General features: G+C 42.6%; 1 pseudogene; it reads right to left on the reverse strand.

Annotated features, from left to right (window-relative positions):
• Positions 1-9,826: 9,826 nt before the first annotated feature.
• Positions 9,827-11,355, reverse strand: LOC121455700 (annotated as a pseudogene).
• Between the last annotated feature and the right edge of the window lie 1,898 nt (positions 11,356-13,253).

Below are 13,253 nucleotides of genomic sequence, written 5' to 3' on the forward strand. Positions count from 1 at the left end.
CTTCTCCATGACTCCAAAAATCTGTGCTTTTTATCCATAGCCAGACTGCCCTTGGAATGACCTCTCATAATAGCATTGCTTAGAAAATCGGAACCTGCTCTTAACCTTGCCCATTCACATCAGGGCAAAAAAAAAAAAAAAAAAAAAAAAAGGCCCAAAGTGGGTGCCTCAAGAACATTCTAGAAACCATATTTGTCTCTGATCATCCCCTGACCTATTTTCTTTTACTTTTTCTCTTTCTAAGAGGCAAGCCATCACAAGAATCCCTCTTCCATAACAGGGATCAGAGAAACCAAAATCTCTTTTACCAACAGCCCTGCTGTCTAGAAATACTACCCTAAATTTCCACAGCTTTCTATTTGCCAGTGACCAGAGGAAATTTCAGGTAGCCTTTCCAGAGTAGTCTGCCCTCTCACCCCGGAGGAAGAAATTCTACAACAGAAGGGCTGAGAAGAGAGTGAATAGATATACTGGCCAGGGTTCCCATTCCATCTCTTACTAGGTCTTATCCTTGTCATTCATTCACATCTACAAAGATCTTCATATTACATCAAACCTAAGCATTAAAAAAAATCAGCAGTTTCTGATAGAGGCTCTTCATACCCAAAGGACACTCAATCATATTAAAGGACATGTGTTCACCTATGTTCATTATAGCATTGTTTGTGCCAGAACCTGGAAATAACCTAAATGCCCCAAGACCGAAGAATGAATAAGGAAAATATAGTACACAATGGAGTACTACACAACAGAAAAAATAATGACATTTGGAATTTGTGGGCAAATGGATGGATCTAGAAAACATCATACTGAGTGAGATGTTCCAGACCCAGAAAGACAATTATCATACGTACTCACTCATAAGTGCCTTTTAGACATAAAGCAAAAAAAAAAAACACACACAAACAAAAACAAAAACCAAACTAGCCTACAATTCACAATCCCAGAGAACCTAGAGAACAAAGAGGACCCTAAGAGAGACATATAGAGAAACATATATGGATCTAATCTACATGGGAAGTAGAAAAAGACAAGATCTCCTGAGTAAATTGGGAGTATGGTGACCATGGGAGAGGGGATAAGGGAAAAGAAGAGAAAGGGAAGGGAGCATAGAAAAATATATAGCTCAATAAAAATGATAAAAAGTGAAAAAAATGGATAAATATGTTATGAGCTGCCCCTTGCTCTCACAGCCTTCTTTTTGTCCTGTAACCACACTAACCCTTCTCAATGACAGGTCTTTCCTCTTATTTTAGAAGCTAACTACCTGCGAGAGCTGTCCCTGCCAGAGAAGAGGAAAGAATTACTTCAACAGATGAATACCTTGTCCAGTACACAACTTTCTACTTATCTCACTGAGCTCTCCTTGTTCTTCTGTAACAGGTATTTGGTCCCAGGAACACCCAAATAGAGAGATCAGACAGGGACTTTCATCTTTCTTCTTCAAGGTGGTCTTTAAACAAACTTGTTTCCCGCTAGGAATGCTTGCCTCCTGCAGTTGCAGAAAAGAGCAAGCAATGCAAAATTCCCTTAACAACTCCTTTGCTGTTCCAGGGAACCAGCCCTCACTGTGGACAATCCTCTTCTACTTCTTGATTTCTCTCAGCTCAGAACCAAGTTCTCTTCCTGTCAGGGAACCCAGTATCCCTGATAAAAGTTGTCCTCTCCAACCCTCACCCTCAGCGTTTGTGTCTAGATAGATATCTGCAGGCAGAACAGGCCAGTGGGCTCTAGCTCTTACATGTTGGGAGCCTTTCTTTGCGCTAACACGGAATTTGGATCATTGCTCCCTAGTGAAAGCCTGGAAGTTTTGTCCAAGCCTCTCTGAAAGAGAGAGAGAGTCTCCCTGTCTGGGGCTGGTGAGCATGAATCTCTCTGACAGGCATTTACCTCGCTTTCTTCACTCCTCCCTTTGTTCCTTTGGCCACTATGCAAGCAATTAGTGGAACTGAATCCTTAATAAGCCAATTTAGTCCAGCCCACATAGCTATTTTGTTCCTAATAAATCAATTAATTCAGCTCACATTAAGGGGACTGTCATGTTTACAATATCGCAGTCAAAATCTACACGTCTTACTGAGAACTGATGGTGCGGAGTATTTTTAGAGTAAAATTGCATCTGTATCTGAATGGTGGATGAGGATGCTTTTGTGCCCGTGTTTCTCCTGCCATAAGGGGCTCCTGAGCTTAGGCAGGGTCCAGGGAAGAGACTTTCACGGTCCTTTCTGAGTCTTCCTTCATGGAAAGAAACCGAGCAGATGAAAGTCTTTGTGTCTTACCCAAGGGATTTGATGAAGGACAGAATGATACTTCTGCAGTGGGGTGGGCTTCCCAGAGCTCTCCCCTCAACCATCTATCCTGGTTTGTTTTTGGCATCTTGACACAAGCTAGAGGAACCTCATTTGAGAAAAATAGTGCTTCTATTAGAATACCTGTAAGTATTCTGTTTGTCATTTTTTTTGAGTGCCTTATATAAAGAACAAGCCATGGGGAGCAAGACAGCAGTACTCCTCCATGGCCTCTGCTCCAGTTTCTACCTCTGCACTTCTGTCTCAAGTTCCTGCTCTAACTTCTTTCAATAATGAGGGAGACTTGAGGCATTGTAAGATGAAATAAAACCTTTCTTCACCAAGTTGCTTTTTGTCACAATATTTTATCACAGCAATAGAACCTTAACTAGGACACCTTCTAACTGATCCCATGAAAGTCAAAATATCTAAAACTTGTGTTGAAATTATGATGAACAGATGGACATTATCATTACCTGTAATGCTTCTTTGACATCTTCATTCATTAACAAAGTGAATTTTAGTCTTTCTTAACTCATACTTGAACTTAGGTTCTAAACACAGAGTGATATTCGGGAACAGATGAGGTAATAGCCACATGTATGAGCTAGACTTTGGCAATATTCTTGTTAATAGCACTACTATATGAATGATGTGGTGTGGTTGCTCATTGTCTTAGTTAGGGTTTCTATTGCTGTGAAAAGACATCATGGCCACTGCAGTTCTTCTAAAGGAAACATTTAATTGCCACTGTAAGTGGCAGGTCACAGTTCAGAGGTTTAGTCCATTACCATCATGGTAGGGAGCATGGCAGCAGGCAGACATGTGCTGGCAACATCTTTATCAGAAGGCAACAGGAAGTAGATTACGACACTGGAGCTTAAGCAAAAGAGACCTCAAAGCCTACCCCTCCAGTGAAACATTTCCTTCAAGAAGGCCACACCTATTCCAGCAAGGCCACACCTTCTAAAAGTGCCTCTCCCTGTGAACTTATGGGGGTCAATTACATTCAAACTACCACACTCATATACCCCCAAATACCTACTAAAGTGAATGTGTCTTCCCTTCTCTGTGATTTTTGTAGAACAGACCTTAGGAGGAAACAGTATATTCTAGAGAACAGCTTCTCACTCTTTTTCTAGTCAAGAAATTTTTGTTTGATCTTAAATATCTAAAATAGGTATCCAAATAAAATCTTAACTAATAAGAAATAATAGCAAATTGTTTTAAAGTAGTTCTTTGGTATGTACCTAGTAAAGAAGAAAGCAAATTTTCGTAATAATAAGTTGAATATACCATAAGGTGTAGCTTGGTGAATCCTGAAGAAGAAGAAGAAGAAGAAGAAGAAGAAGAAGAAGAAGAAGAAGAAGAAGAGGAGGAGGAGGAGGAGGAGGAGGAGGAGGAGGAGGAGGAGGAACGATTGTAGCAGACAGAACAGTCAAGGACACCACAAGAAAACCCACAGAAACAATAAATCTGGACTTGTAGGGGCTCACTGAGACTGAACCAACAATCATCGAGACTGCAGGAGACTGACCTAGGCCCTCTGCATCTACGTTATGGATGTGTACCATGGTGTTCTTATGGAATTCTAATAGTGGGAGCCAGGGCTGTCTCTGACTCTTTTGCATGCCTTGGGGTATCTTTTCCTCCTACTGGGTTGCCTTGTTCAGTCTTAATATGAGGGGAGGTAGCCTAGTTTTTTTTTTTTTTTTTTTTTGTGACTTGATATGTCATGTTTGGTTGATATCCCTGGGAGCCCTGCCCTTTTCTGAAAAGAGCTGGAGAAGGGGTGGATGGGGTGGCAGACATGGAGGAGAGTAGGAGGGGGAACTCTTCTGGTTTGATAAGTAAATATGGGAGAATAAATTAATTTTAAAAAGTGAAATAAAAGAAACCCTCTAATATAATATAATCCAAAATATATTAATTTAATTCTTCTGTGTAAAAGAATGATAATAGAAATACATGTAGTCTCTGTTTTAGAACTAAACAATTATACTTTTTAAGAGTAGAAAAATTTGTGTACATTAAAACCATTGTTATTCATAACATACAATACTTTCCATTCTGAGTCCAAGTGGTGCAAGAAGTATTTATTGGCCTTGCATTGCATAGTGATGTGCACACTATAAAGTGCCTTCTTGTGGCTTCAGATTCAAGGCTGCAGTGTGGTAAGACAAAGCAAATTAAATGTGCTATGCCAGAAATACCTTGGATCCATTACACTTTTGACTGTCAATTAATTTTTGATCTTTGTGCATTTTGCTATTGCCCCCCCAACACACTTTGTGTGTGTGTGTGTATCCAAATAAAGTTATGGACCACAATTTAAGAAGTAAGTTTCAAAAGCGAGTCTGAAAATGTGAAATAATTTGGAGCCCTGCCAGGTAAAGAAGAGTAAAGGGTACGGACTATTTGTCTAGAAAAGGAGAAGCATGTTTGGGTGAGGGGAGTCTACAGAGACCCTGCCCTGAGCAAGGTTAAACCAATATGATGGTAGCCTATCTGTCTTCCCATGTGGAAGAGATGGGACTTACTCAATGGTGACTGAATGCGGTCAGCGAGTGTAAAAAAGAGGGAGGCAGCTGACTAGCTTACATTTATAACCACACCCCTTCTCCATTATTGCTTAGGATATTAGTTAGGGTCCCCCTTGTGGATTCCTGGGAATTTCCCTAGTGCCAGATTTCTTGCTAGCCCTATAATGGTTTTCTCTATCACGATATCTTCTTCCTTGCTCTCACCCTCTGTCCTTGCCCCATCTCGCCCATCCCATTACCTCATGCTGTCCTCCCTCTTCCCCTTTTCCTCTCTTCCTCCCCTTCCACCATCCTTTCAAAGATGTCAAGACCATGATGGGGATACCCACAGAAACAGCTGAGCTGAGCTAGTGGGAGCTCACTGACTCTGACTGACAGCCGGGGAACCTGCATAAGACCAAACTAGGCCCTCTAAATGTATATGACATTTGTGTGGCTGAGGCAGTCTGAGGAAGTCACTGTCAGTGGCACCAGGATTTATCCCTACTGCTTGAACTGGCTTTTTAGAGCCCATTCTCTTTGGAAGGATACCTTGTCCAGCCTAGATAGAGGAGGGAGGGCCTTGATTTTGCCTTAAAGTGATGTGCCAGACTTTGTTGGGAAGGAAGCCTTACTATCTCTGAGGAGTGGATGGATGAGGAGGAGGGTGGAAGGGGAGAGGAAGGAGGTGAGGGAAGTGGGAAGAAGAGAGAAGGAACTGAGATTGGTATGTAAAATGGAAAAAGGTTATTAATTTCTTTTTTAAAAAAGGCACAAACAGTGGGGGTGGGGGGACAATCAAGTAGAGCAGCACTACAGAGTTGTATTTAGTGGAAGGTGGAAAATCTCGCATATGAAGTATTTTCTAGTAGTTCATCTCCTCACTCGAGCTATGGTCTATATTTGTTAGACTTCTTTGAAAAACAGCTTGAGCTAATGAAAAAAGCGTGAGAAATCAGAGGGACAGCACGTTGGCAGGCGGAGGCTGTGATCGCGGCAGCAGGACTTCCCTTCGAGCTCACTGCTTTTTGAGCACTTGTCAAAAGTGCTGAACAGTCAGCGTGGCTGTATCCTTGCATTGCGCTGAGTATTAGACAACGGTATAGGCATCTGGGACCATTTCCTCCAAAAACAGCTCACAAAGTTTGCACCCAGGCTACCAGTTTGTGAAAGACAGTAGCATCGTGTGAGTTGGAGTGTCTTCTGAAAAAGACACATATGAGAAAATACAATAGGGCTTTTTTTGGCAATCTTTTCAATTCAGTAAAAATTTAGTATAAGGCCCATGATTACATGCAGAAGGCATATGAACTTTTGAGAAAATTAGCGTTTTCTGGTACAAATTTATTTGGTCAAAATATTCCCAACCTTTTATTCTTTGGAGAATTCTGCTTTTTCTTTTCTCTGTTTTATTTTTTTCTTCTTAGTTTTTAGTTTTTAGTCATTATCTTTGGCTAAAAGATGAATTTAATTGTTCCAGTTTCACACATTGTTTATACAAATAAGTCAAATTTTGTAAACTTCATTAAGATAAAAATCTAATTTATTTGCACACATCTAAGACTTACCACAGATAATACCACACTTACCAATTAGTTGCATTTATTTTATATTTATCTTAGACTACAGATAGATTACTGTAGATTTCCAAAAATAAATTAGTGTCAGTAGAAAAATTAAGAAAGTTTTCTCTATATGGTTAAGTTGTAGGAAGACCCATGGAAATGTGAACTCCTTTTCGTTTTTCCCTTCTGACTTTTTCAAACGCATATACGATGCAATATGACCATATTCATCCCTCCATTACTCTCTTATACATCTCCCAGTCTTACTGATTAACTTCTCTTCCCAACTACTTCCTTTCCCATATTCATTTTTCCCTCCCCATTTAAAAAATGCTGCGTATCCTGAGTGGCTGTAGCAGGCAGTGGGCCATGAGTCCCAGGCAGGGGTAATGTACGAAACCATGCTGCAGGTCTCAGAAGGTTGGTCCTGGGCAGCGAGCCATTTGGCAGCAGCAGGCAAGAGACAGATGGATAGGCATGCCATGCAGAGTGAGGTTGGATATTTACTTAGTGAGTTATGGGAGTATGGAAGGGAAGGGGGAGAAGGAGAACAGGAGAGAGAGAGAGAGAGAGAGAGAGAGAGAGAGAGAGGAGAGAGAGAAAGAGAGAGAGAGAGAGAGAGAGAGAGAAGGGAGAGACAGAAGCTGCCTCTTCGAGAGGGGGAGGAAGAGACTCAGGCTGCAAGCTGGAAAGAAGATCTGCCTACCTCATTAGACAGGGAGCAGGTGTGACCTGTCTCTTAAAGAGACAGATCATTACATCCCGTGTGTGTGTGTGTGTGTGTGTGTGTGTGTGTGTGTGTTTAAGTATTGTTTCTGTCACTACAACTTTCTGTTACTGTTGCAATGCACCTAAGAGAAGCAACTAAAAGTTTGCAGAGTTTATTTTGGCTCATAGTTTTGCTTTGATAGTGAATGAGTCTAAAATATCAATTACTTTGCAATCAACTTGCCTGTCTGGGATAGGTATGTTCTATATACTCCCTTTTTGACTGTCAGACTATTTAAAGATGGGCTGCAAGAAGTTCCTGGTAAATCTGCTGGGAGAAGAAATGAAATGCCTGGAGGCATCCAAACAGGAATTTGTTTCCTGGAAAAAGACCTGTCAGCTGACCCTGCAGCAGAGACCAGGATGGCAAGACAGCCTGGGAGCTGAGACTGGTGGGGAGGGACTACACCTGCCAAGTTGTTTAGCTATGCACGTTTTCTGCTTTCTATTTAAACCCTACTATCAAGTTAGGAACCTTGAAAACAGATTTGGGTGAACCCCGGAATCACTTTATCCCTCTTTTCAGTGTGACTACATTAAACAGATCATCTTTTTCTGCTCTTCTCTGTTAATTTGGCTCCTTTTAACTACCTTATTGGCTGAGTCAGGGCTATTGGACACAAGCTAACCTAAGTTACACCTAAGTTGGGTAACAACTTCAACCAAATGTTTCCTGCTTGTCTCCATTACATATTCTCAATGGATTAACCTAACTAGATGATCTCTCCTCCATCTCTTATTCTTTTAGTAACCTGGGTATATCAGGACACCTTAGTCTTGGTTTCCTGGATCATGGCAACACTAACAGAAGAGACTTGTCACTTCATATTCCACAGGACAAACTAAGTCACAAATACGGTATCAGTCAGTTAAGTAGAAAAACAGGCAGAGGAACACTTAGCCACAGATTATAATTCAAGAAATATCCAAGGGCTGTTTATAATGCATCAAGCCATTTTGATTAAACACTCCCTAGAAATGTTTTCTCTAGTCTGATTGTCTCCTCCACTACTTGACTAGTCGCTTTAGCAGCCATAGATTTTACCAACTCACCAGTATTTCATCATTTGCAACTATATCTTTAGTTTTTGGTAATTTTATATTATTTGCCTATAAATGAAGTTTGGAAAATTGAAATAAATTATTTTAAAGTCAATTATTTGATTCCCAAAAGAAATCCCAACATTTTCTTTTTTATTTATCACTCTAAGACCTCTAATTAAAACAGGTACAAAAATCAGCAGGTGACTAGCCACATCTGGGTGACATTTATAAGAATATTTCCCTATAATTTGTGATCAGTAACTCTGACGTCCACACTGAGATGTGTGTTATAACTGGATATGAGTGTGCATCATTAGTTACCCTGCTTTTGGTCCGCTGACAGGTTGTTTTGACCAATTCTGCTCATTTATTGTGAGTTTGTTCTTGTGCTCTTGCCCTGCCTCATCTCACCCTTTTTATTTTATTTTTCTTGGGCTACCTAGTTGGAGCTATGGATTTTTATAACCCCACCTCAGGGAACCCTCAGCATTTTGGGTTGTGCCTGTCTCAGTTTGGCTTGTTGGACAATCTCTTACCCATCTTTGACTACTAGTACTCAAAAGTTTGGGTCCCCAGAAGGTCTCAAAAAATCAGAAGCAAGGGAGACATTTTGGAGAACTAGAAATTTAAACAACTTCATGTATTTGCATTAACCAAGCAGGGACTGCTTCTCTTGGAAGATTTGGTCCACTGTGCTCCATAGCCATTTACACCTGGAGTATTACCTTGTTCACCCACTGTTGTCAGGATCTTAGCTGTAGGAGACCCTTAAGCAGCAATATTAGAGCCACCACCTCCCCTCCCATAAGGCACCATGCAGTAAGTTTAGAGGGGTCTAGCAGGGATTTTATGTGATCCCATACTTGGCCAAAGAATGTGGTAGACAAATCCAATTACTCAACTCCTGGTGAGTTATGTTGCATAGGTTCTGATTAAATGTTTACAGCCGGACAAGGATAAACCAGGTAAAAAAGTTGTGCAAACTTTGAGAGGACAAGTGATATTGCTGATGGATGAGGCTAGCCTGTTCTAGCAAAGCCAAGGACACTGTCATAGTCATAATTAGGTGGTCTACTCTGTGGTTGCCTGTTGTTAACATTCCTGGCAGACCCATATGAGACCTGATGTGGGATATGTGCCAGAGGTTTCCTCTGGACTATAAAAAGTCTAAAGAGTTTGCATACTTTTGGACCTTTAATTTTGCGAAAGATAGTATTTTGCATGCTTGTGTGGCATAGCGGTTATCTGAGAAAATATTTACAGGCTCCAATTAGGTCATTTCTAATACCTTAAGGACCACCAATAACTCCCCTAGTTGTACTGATCCTGATCCAGGATTTGGTTGGGTATAGGCCCTTTCCGTATAATTAACTTCCATTATTATTAACTCCAAATTAGTTTTATTGGCATCTGTAAAGGCTATAGTGGTCTGGGGGATGGTATTTTTTTTGATAGTGTGGCATAATATTTTATCTGTAACTTTAAAAGGGGGGGACAGAAAGTCATCTGTACTGAAGGAAATTATTATACAGTGTGCCCATACTGGACCTAGAAATTGTTTTAAATCAGACTTCCTCTCTGAGTGGTTTGTTGTTTTTCCTGGCTTTGCATATGACAATGTCTCTACAGTCTATATCTATCACTGTAGCTCCTGGGTCAGGGAGTACACTAAGTACCGGAAGCAGCAGCTGACAAGGAAAACATCACTAGAGCCTCCAGACTCCACAGGGATGGGAGGCACCTGGGAGTGCTCAAGCATAAAGAAAATGAACTGGAACCACAGATGTGAACCGGCACTGACCCTCCTCATTCAGTGACAAATGCAGGTGTTTCACCTTGCCCTGGAAGTTGAGAGTGAGGACATAGTCTCCACATCTTGTCTCACTGTGATGTACAAGGATGATTCCATGGGAACCAGTGCCTCCTTCCAGCACTAACTGGGCAGCTTTGAGTTGAAGGAGCAGGCCATGGAACCAAGGATGTCCTGAGAGGGGCTGATCCCCCTCAACACTCTCTGACTCCTCCTGGAACAGGAATGACCCTGTGGTTGCTTCTGGAGCATCCAGGGCAGGGGAGGGCATTGAGAGGGGATGAACTGTCCCTGCTGGGGGCCTCTCCTCAGTGGGAATGCTGGGAACCAACTCTGGAGGAAGAAATTCCATTGAGTCAAGGTAGGAGGCAGCAATGGAGGCAGACCTATGGGAGAAAAGTGAGGATGGAAAGGCCCCCATAATTCCCCTGTGATAGGTGATCATTACTTTTGCTGGGTCCCAGCAGCAGATCCTGGCTGGGCAGACTCTCTGAATGATTCAGGCAGAGCGACTTCAGGCTGTCTGTGTTACCCTTTGGGAGGAAGGAGGACCCAGGGGCCAGGGGAAGGGTCATGGGACTCTCAGGTGGGTTTATCTCTCCCCAGAGGATGCCATCACTAGTCAATCCCCCACTAAGTATTTTAGCACCACCAGAGGAGTTGGAGTTGCTGTTTCCACCTAGGACTGGAGGACCTGGTCTGGTCTTCAGAGGCCCAGTTGGGGGAGGAAGTATCACTCGTCTCTCACCACTGCAGGGTGCCTCCTACAGAATCTCCAATTGAGTGACCCACTGAAAAGAAGGAAAAGCATTTCTCGAGCTTTGATTTTTAGGGACGATGTAGAAAAGGAAGAGACTGAGGAAGGAAGGGGGCCAATTAGGTCCTCAGAAGATAGAGATGGACCCAACACAGCCAGGGGCCCGCCCACCCTGCACTTGTTAAGGGACAAGTCATGTGGTGGTGTAATCTCCACACCAGGGCTCAATAAGGTCAAGACAGTTGGGGATAGTGAGCCCAAGGCTAGGGCCACCCCAGCTTCGAAGTGCGGCAGGAAGAGCTCTGCAAAATGGTAAGAAAAGGCAGCTTCTGCTCCAGGCTCTGTATGCTATGAGTAGGAGGCCAGGTACGAGGTGAAAATGGCAGGCAAGACCCAGGGCAGTGGCCCTTGTATGGGACTCAGAGAACTCTTGCCAAATTCGGCGATGGGGTAGTGGCAGCGCTGAGGGAGAAGGGAAGGCCCCGTTCTCTGGGGAAAGGGCACCATTCCTGATGGGCTTCAGTAGGATCCTGTGAGGAGGGGCAACAAAGAAGAAAGTGGTCAGAAGACACTGGGTGAGCAGCAATAATTGCATCTCCATCCCTGCTCTCAGCTCCAGCGTCAAGATAGAGAAAGTAGCAGTTATCTGAGGAGAATATTTCAATCTGGGAAGGGAAAGGGAACTCGACCATAGTTGAACAGCTAAAGCCTTTCCATGAATTAAGAAATGGGCTACCACTCTAATGGCCTTTAACAGGTGGTCACGTAACCACATTAGTTGAGAAGAGAGGCTAGGAGAAGTCCAACAGTGCGCACTCCGAAGTGCAGAAAGGACTCCCTATAAAGCAAGTGATGGAGGTGGGTCATTTGTCTATCTGTAGTTTTCATTGGTTAATTAATAAAGAAACTGCTTGGCCTTTGATAGGACAGAAAATTAGGTAGGCAGAGTAAACAGAACAGAATACTGGGAGAAAGAAGCTGAGTCAGGTAGTCACCATGATTCTCCCACCTGACACAGCCACAGGTGAAGATCTTCCCTGGTAAGCCACCTCGTGGGCTACACAGATTATTAGAAATGGGTTAGATCAATATGTAAGAGCTAGCCAATAAGAGGCTGGAACTAATGGGCCAGGCAGTGTTTAAAAGAATACAGTTTCCATGTAATTATTTCCGGTATAAAACTAACCGGGTGGCAGAACCCAGCCCGCTGCTCCTCTTTTCAACAAGCAAGAGAGCCTTCAGACAATCCTGGAGAGTGGTCCCGGGTGAAAGTCATCAGTTGCTTTCAGGCCGCACAAGGACAAGGACAGAAGGGAAAGTAGTGTTCGCGGATCTATAGTGAGGGACTCAAATGGTTTGTACGCTCACAGAGTGTCTCCAGGCACTATCTCCTGGACGGTCTGTCCTGATGTGGAGGTACCAGGGCAAAGTGAGTCATGATGAAGAGTTCCTAACTAGGAAGATGAACAGGAGAAAGAAAAGAAAATGTAGGGTTAGGAAAGAAAGCTCCAACTCACCAACGGTTTAGAAACTGAAAACAGGGGCCAACTCACCAAAAACAGCCAAAGGGGGCGAATTCAAGATGCCTACAAAGAGTCAAATGGGGACAGCAGCTGGGGAAAGCAAGCAAGCAAGAAAATAATGCCCAAAAGAGGGTAAGAAGGACCAAAACACAAACAAAAGGAAAAGGTCCATGTTGAGCGCCAGTTGCGGGCTTGTTATATGATCCCCATTTCCCAGGGGGCAGGAGGTGAGAAGACACCTGTTAACAATTCTGTTATCAGCTTCATGACTTATGCTTCAGTTTAAGGTGTGTCCTAAAAGTAGATCAAATAGAACTTACTGATGAAATGGAATATAAGGTGTTTGAAAAAGAAAAGGGCAAAGATAATGAGATTGTGTGGAATATTGGGGCGCGATGTTGCCCTTTGCTAAGATGGAGACACTATGCAGAAAGTAAATACAGGCCAGGAGAATATCATTTGTTATTTGATAGACCTTGTGATGAGTGATTTTGATCATCAACATGGCAAGATCTAGAATTACCTAAGAGAAAGGCCTCTGGGCGTGCCTGTGAGGGATGTCTTGATTAGGATAATTGTGTGGCAAAACACCCTAAAAATTAGAGACGCCATTCCCTGGGAATGGATCATGGACTACATAAGCAGTAGGAAGCTAGATGAACACAAACATTTATCATCTTATTCTTCTTGATCCCAGAACCAACTTGACCAATGCACCAAGCTCCTGCCACATGGTTTTCCCTGCCTTGTTGGACTGTATCCTCAAATTGTGAGCCAAAGTAATCACTTTCTTCTCAAGTTGCTTTGGTCAGAGTATTTAATCACAGCAACAGGAAAGTAATTAATAGAAGCCCTGTAAGTCTAACATGTCAAATGGACAGTTTGAGGGTACAAAGTCTGGACCTCAAAGAAGAGGATTGGATAGGGCTGTATCAGAGCACTAACTGAAGGCAGGTACATTGGATGACATCATATA

This window comes from Microtus oregoni, unplaced genomic scaffold (assembly GCF_018167655.1).
Source record: "Microtus oregoni isolate MIOR12 unplaced genomic scaffold, Mior012 000014F_ref0000157, whole genome shotgun sequence".
Classification (NCBI taxonomy): Eukaryota; Metazoa; Chordata; class Mammalia; order Rodentia; family Cricetidae; genus Microtus; species Microtus oregoni.